Raw genomic sequence first — 6,146 nt, 5'->3', positions numbered from 1 at the left:
CTCTCCTGAGGTCATTCAAGGCCTGGGGGAAATATAGGGAATGTCCATTTATTTTCACTTTTTTATCACTTACTAAGTTTCATCTATTCCCGCTTCTATACTTTACGCAGCTTTTGTTTACTGATCGAGGTTTATGATCAAATTTGTTTGAGAAATTCCGGACTGGCATTGACCTCAAAGCGTCTTACCTCTGGGCAAGGCCGAGGGGTCACTGCGGCTGCTTCTGGGTTCCCCTGAGCCAAGGAGACCCAGCGCACGATGGAGGGGAAACACCACCCAGTCCCGCGTCAGCCTCGCGGTGGTCATTAGGGTTGAGCACATTGTTGCAGCCACCGTGTCCATCGAACTCATTGAAGAGCTTCCCCTTGTCAGCTGACTCCAGTTAGTCAAGCATGACCTCCTCCTCCAGGGCCTGGTCTCTGCTGAGGACATGCCCAGCGTGCGTGAGAAGCCGCGCCCTCTCTGCCTCGGAGGAGCATCCGGGCTGTGCTTCCGAGACAGACTCCGTTGTCCTCTTGGCAGGGCATCTGGTGCTCTCAAAGGAACCTCCAGACACCGGCCATAAAGATCCTGCTGGCTTTCTCCATTTGGGGAGGGATCGGGTTTCTCGTCCTTCCAAACTCTCACCTTCCCAGCAGCCTGGAGGTGCAGACATGGGATGAGATCGAACCAGTAGCTGTGGAGCAGCGTTCAAACCCAAGCCGGGCCCGGATCCATTCACTGTTGGTGCGACACATGGGTGTGTGGGAAACAGAAGGATTTATCTCAAGCTGTCTCCCCCATATATAGGCCAACTTAGCTGCTTGAGAATGACTGTACACTTGGAGGTCATCAGGAGTGGATTGGGGGTCACTCTCCCTAAGAGCAATCAGCCATCTAAACCAAATAGACACCACTGTTTATCTCACAGCAAGTAGGGCCCACTCCCTTCTGATAAGGATAGTAGTTGTCTGTTTCCTTGTAGGAGACACCAGAGAAGTCAAACCTGCCCAAGGATGACCAAGGTTAGGCAGCCATCATGAATCTAGGGTCCGCCCATCTTGTCACATGTATACCCCTAGACCTTCCCATTCCTATGGGCACACCTCTAGTTCATCCCCTTCCTATGATGTGTATGCCTATTGTACTGCCCCTTCCTGTGACGTGTGCTTACCTGTAATCATGTCCCCCTAAAGAGAGAGAACGCTTGGTTAGCAATAAAGAAAGAGTTCTCCCAGGTTCTTGGTTCTTAGGGCTCCCCTGCTCTCCTGGCCAGGCTCCCCCCATGAGGACCACCAAGCGGGGCTGAGGTGAGCATGCTACTGTGAACTGCGTCTGACTCCATTACTTGACTCTTCTACCTCTCGTGCTATGACTTTACTGTAATCTTTACTTATTATCGCTACAATTGTGCCTACCGGACTTGTGATGATTTGTGGAGGCCTCTCCTTCACCCCACAATAGGAGTACCTGTGCCCTCTCCAATGATGACCAGCTGGCCCCAGCCTCTCATTCGGTGCTTTTGCCTGGAGCAAGCAGGGGGCCGCCAGCCACCGGTCGCTGGTGGTACTGGGTGGCATGTGTGTTGCTATGACTCCGGCGGCTTTGCCACAGGCGTTCCAAATCCGAGGGGCTTCCAGCAGTTTGTGAACAGGGGACTGGAAGCACAGTGGGATTTTCCCATAAGCTCTTGTCTCAGAAGGGTCTCTTGTGATGGACAGGCGTCAGAGGAGCTTCCCGATGGAGGCGAACTCCGGCAGACTGGTGACTGACTTCCGCCGGTCAGCCAGTGGGCACCCTGCGGATGGCCGCAGAACGCCGCTGTGTGACTGAGGGCTGAGAGAGGGGCCCCCTCAGGTGGGGAATACGCACAATGCCCAGTGGTCACCTGATGGACGCGAGCACGCTGACGCTCATGATGATGGCACTGGGCCAGGCAGCCTTGGGTTCTGTCGGACACGGGTCCCCATGAGTGCCAGTGGGCTCCTCAGCAAGGAGCACAGGGACAGTTACTGACGCTGCCAGGGCTGCGCCGGGCTTGCTGCAGGTAAGAGTGGCGCCCGGCTGTGGAAAGGGCCGAGGGGGCCCGCTGATATCCCAGGCTTTGGGGGAGAGGGTGTGGGGCAGAGAACTTCCTGGAAATAGCAAGTCCTTGTGGGACAATGCTGGTAATAAGCACACACACACACACACACACACACACACACACACTCCCCTCTCCAACAGTCTGCTTTTCTAGAGCCCTTGAGAGCCCAGGTCTCCCAATGTGCAAGTTGGGGTGAGAATCACAACCTGCTCCCGGGATCCTCTGGGGTCCATTGAGACAAATGGAGACAGGGTGGAGGGAAGGGCCTCTGCGGGCCAGGCAGCCACCTCGGGGAGGGCAGGGAAGAGGGACTCTCTCAGACTTCAGAGAACAGAGCCCAGTATTTCCCCGCACGCGTCCAGAGATGGCTGGTGAGGAGCCAGCCACAAGGAAACCCCATCCCAACACCAGCAAACCCCTCTGCAAGCCCCTCGTTCTCACCTTCTTTATCACCAACCGTCCCATCGTCCCCCACAACCAGGGCGTGCCCCAAGTCAGCCACCCCGGGTCCTTCCACGCAAACGGTCCCTTCCCATGGGAGACAAGTCACAGAGATTTGGGGAGTGAGGTAGTTAGTCTATTGTGCCAACCTGGCCGATAAACACATGTAGGGTTAATTGAAGGGCAGAGAGATAAATGCCTGGGTGAGCCTAGCCTTTCTAGTTCTCTTGCTTTGTGGTGGTCAGACCAGGGTGCAGCTGCCTTAGCCAGTTTCCTGCTTCAGCTGGCAAGGCTCACTTCCTCCAAGACACCCCCAAGGAGAAGCCACATGGCCTACCCCGATACAGCCCTGGGTGTTGGAGCAGCCGTGTGGAGATCCCTGCCAGCGCTGAGATGATTACACATTCACTCGGCTTTCCTCCTGCACCTGTTTTGTGAGGTGGAGGAGGACTTTGTGGATAGGTGTCAGACATATGGGTTAATGGGTTAATATTGGTCTTGTGGGCTTGGGCAGCACTGGGTTGGGATGTTTTCTTGATGTGCACTTACCCTTTATGTAAAACTCTCTCTTATACATGAGTTTCTGTGGATTTGTTTCTCTAAAGTACTCGGACTAATACAGGGGGATTGGCTGTGTCATAGCCCCACACCACCACCACCACCTCCAACCCACAGCAGTTCTTCCTGGTGGTCAGCACAAAAGGCTCGTTACAGGACAAGGGGACTGGTGCCTTCTGCTGCTGCTCCCAAAGACACTTGCCTCAGACGGTCCTCAGAGGCTTGTGTCCTGGCCTTACCTGTGTAGCAGAGGAAGAAGAACCCAACCCGATGTCAGTGTACAACAGGGAGCCTGGCCACAGAGCCCCTTCCCTGCACACAAAGGCACCGCATTGTACGCAACTGAAATCCAGAGACCTCCGCCCCGTGGTGCTCTGTGCGGTTTTGTTGTGGGGATGTGGATCTGTACTTCAGTCATACACTGGAGGCAGCCTTCGAAGGCATGGTGTCTTGAGAAACTGGTTTGATTTGGGGACATGTCAGCATTTCATCACTAATTCGCTACAGACCCGTCTCCCAGATTCAAACTCCTGATGGGGAGAACAAATTCCTTGTGCTCCCTCATCCGTACGGATCAGCTCTCAGCTCAGTAGCCATGCTTGGTTGGCCCGGCTGATCACCTCTGGGCCCTGCTCCAGCTAGAGCTGGTGACAAGAAGTCAGGTCTGGAAGTGGGAGAAGCTGGAGGGGAGAACTTGAAGGGCGAGATAAAGTTCACCGGGTCTCAGGGAAGGAAGCATCTTGGCCAAGTTATCGTCCCGCCTGTTTGCATTCCCCTGGAGACAGAGAGCTCACCACTGCACCAAGACAGCCCATTTTCTCCTTGGGCGGCGTCACTGGCTCAATTCTTCTCTTCCACTTAAACCACAGCACAAAGTCCATGCAAACAACAGCTCGCTCTGTGTGGATGTAAAATGTGGGTTCCAGTGGCACCAAGCCACCCACTTCCTCAGATGATCACCCTTTAGAGAGGCATAGGCTGCTCACCCTGGTCCTTCTCTAGCCTTGATGGGGTCCCCTTCTTCTGGCACACGCGCACTCTCGAGTGCACACACACATACGCGCGCACACACACACACACATACACACAGCAAAGTCCTGTGAGCTTGCTTTTCCCAGGAGTGCGTGGCTTTTAAGATTGTTCCTTCAGTCTGGGGAAGAAAAACAAAACCACTTCACACAGTAGTTTGTGAATGTAAAGTGCTCATAATTTCCAAGAAACGGTATGGGCAGGGAACAGAAACAGCTTCCCAAGTGTTTGCGACCCATTTGTGAGCACGAGGTCACCATGGCTGCCGATTTGGGAACCTTTGGAGCCTGTCCGTGCTGGGAACCCTCGGTGCTGGGATCCCTCGGTGCTGGGATCCCTCATCTCTGCTGACGGCCTGGGAGCTGGCTCCCAGTCTCCTCAGTGCCTTGTCTGGACCTCCGGCAGTGGACTTCCTGGGAAGCCGCCCCTGACCCGCTGGTTGGTCCTGTAAAGAGTTCTTGGGTATTGAAATGGTGGGTTGGCTCTACTTGCTTTTCTCTTTTTTCTTGATGAAGTTAAAAAAAAAAAAACAACAAAAAAACCCTCCAATGTTTGTGCTCTAACAGAACTAAGAGAATCATAACTTAAACCTTGCACCCTTCAGAGTGGATGTCAAATAATTCTGCGTGTTCTGCCGGGCTGGCTTTGCTTTACTCTGGGCTCTTTTTTGGTGGGGAGGGGCCTATCTACAGCCTTCCCCAACCCTGACCCCGCCGTCTCATACTTGCCACCCAAAGTGGCCATGCCTATGAGTGAAAGGCGGTTTTGTGGGCCAGACAAGGAGGAGATAACGTGAGTGGTGAAGAAGCTAATAATATCGCACATTCTCTGAGCACGGACCCTGAAGCCAGCACTGAGCTATGCTCTTTAAAGCAACCGAGTGTGGGGAGGCCTGTGACCCTCTCCCTCCTGCAGAGGAGCAAAGTGACGTTCACAGAGATTAAGGAAGACCCCAAAGTAAAACTCAGGCTCAAGCCACCCCTCAGATCCCTACACTCCTCCTGGCATCTCTGCCACGGAGGCACATCCCCATTGTAGACAGGAGGAAAACGAGGCTCTGGGCAGCAGTTAAGGAGGTTGGCCCCGTGTCCCAGCCAGGAAGCACCAAAGGCCTAATGACATCGAGTGATATTTTCTGAGGAGGACGAAATCAGGGAGTGAAGACAGAGAGGGTTTTTTAATGCTCTGGTTAGACTAGGGACCCTTGAAGGCCAGACAAGTCTGATTGAGCACACACACACACACACACACACACACTCACTCACTTATGCCCTTCAGGCTACCCAGCCTGCCCCATGGAGACCATGTGTGCTGGTGGGATCACGGAGCAAGCTGCAGGCCGCCCCATGGCATCTGGGTCAGAGGGAGGGGAGAAACAGGGTCGCAGTGCTGTCTGAGCGGGAAGTCTGGGCCGTGGTGAATGAGACAGGAGAGTGTCCTCTGGGCCCAGTCAGCCTGGCTGCAGCAGGGACTCTGACCAATGACATGCAGGGGCAGGAGTGGGCGGCCGGCTGGCCATGGGGCAGGACACAGCTTACCCCTGAGAGGCGCCCTCGGAGGGCCTCGGGCAGCTACTCCTAAAGCCAACCCGCTGACCACGCAGTTCCCGGGCAGTGTGGGAGACACTGCCCTGCCCGGGGGAGCCATACACTAGACAACAAGCAAGTAGATGAGTAGAGAAGTAAACCAAGCATCTCAAGATCCTGCCTGTCCTTGGAAGGAAGGAGGCAGAGCTGGTGGAAAATAGCACGGTGGTTGGTTGGGGAGCCTCTAGGAGTGGTGGTGTTTGCGCTGAGGTCAGAAGCAGAAGGAGCCTGCCCCGGGAAGCATTGGAGGGAGGGCACTTTGGGCAGAGGCCTGCAGGTGCAAAGGCCCTGATGCATGAAGAGCCCTAGGGATCTCTAGGAGGCCAGTGCCGCTGGGGGTAAGGTGGGCCTGGGCTTTCTCAGTGCTACAACTGCAGTGGACAGAGAGCCCAGGCAAGGTGGCCTGGCACCCTGCATTCAAGTCCTTGCCCAAGCAAAGCCGCTGGGGAGAGTGACTGAGGCAGGCC

The sequence above is a fragment of the Echinops telfairi genome, unplaced genomic scaffold (genome assembly GCF_000313985.2).
Source record: "Echinops telfairi isolate 266 unplaced genomic scaffold, ASM31398v2 ScPeMD7_7469;HRSCAF=8507_0, whole genome shotgun sequence".
In the NCBI taxonomy this organism is placed as follows: Eukaryota; Metazoa; Chordata; class Mammalia; order Afrosoricida; family Tenrecidae; genus Echinops; species Echinops telfairi.
The sequence above is the reverse complement of the archived record's forward strand: the minus strand, read 5'-3'. Positions refer to the sequence as shown.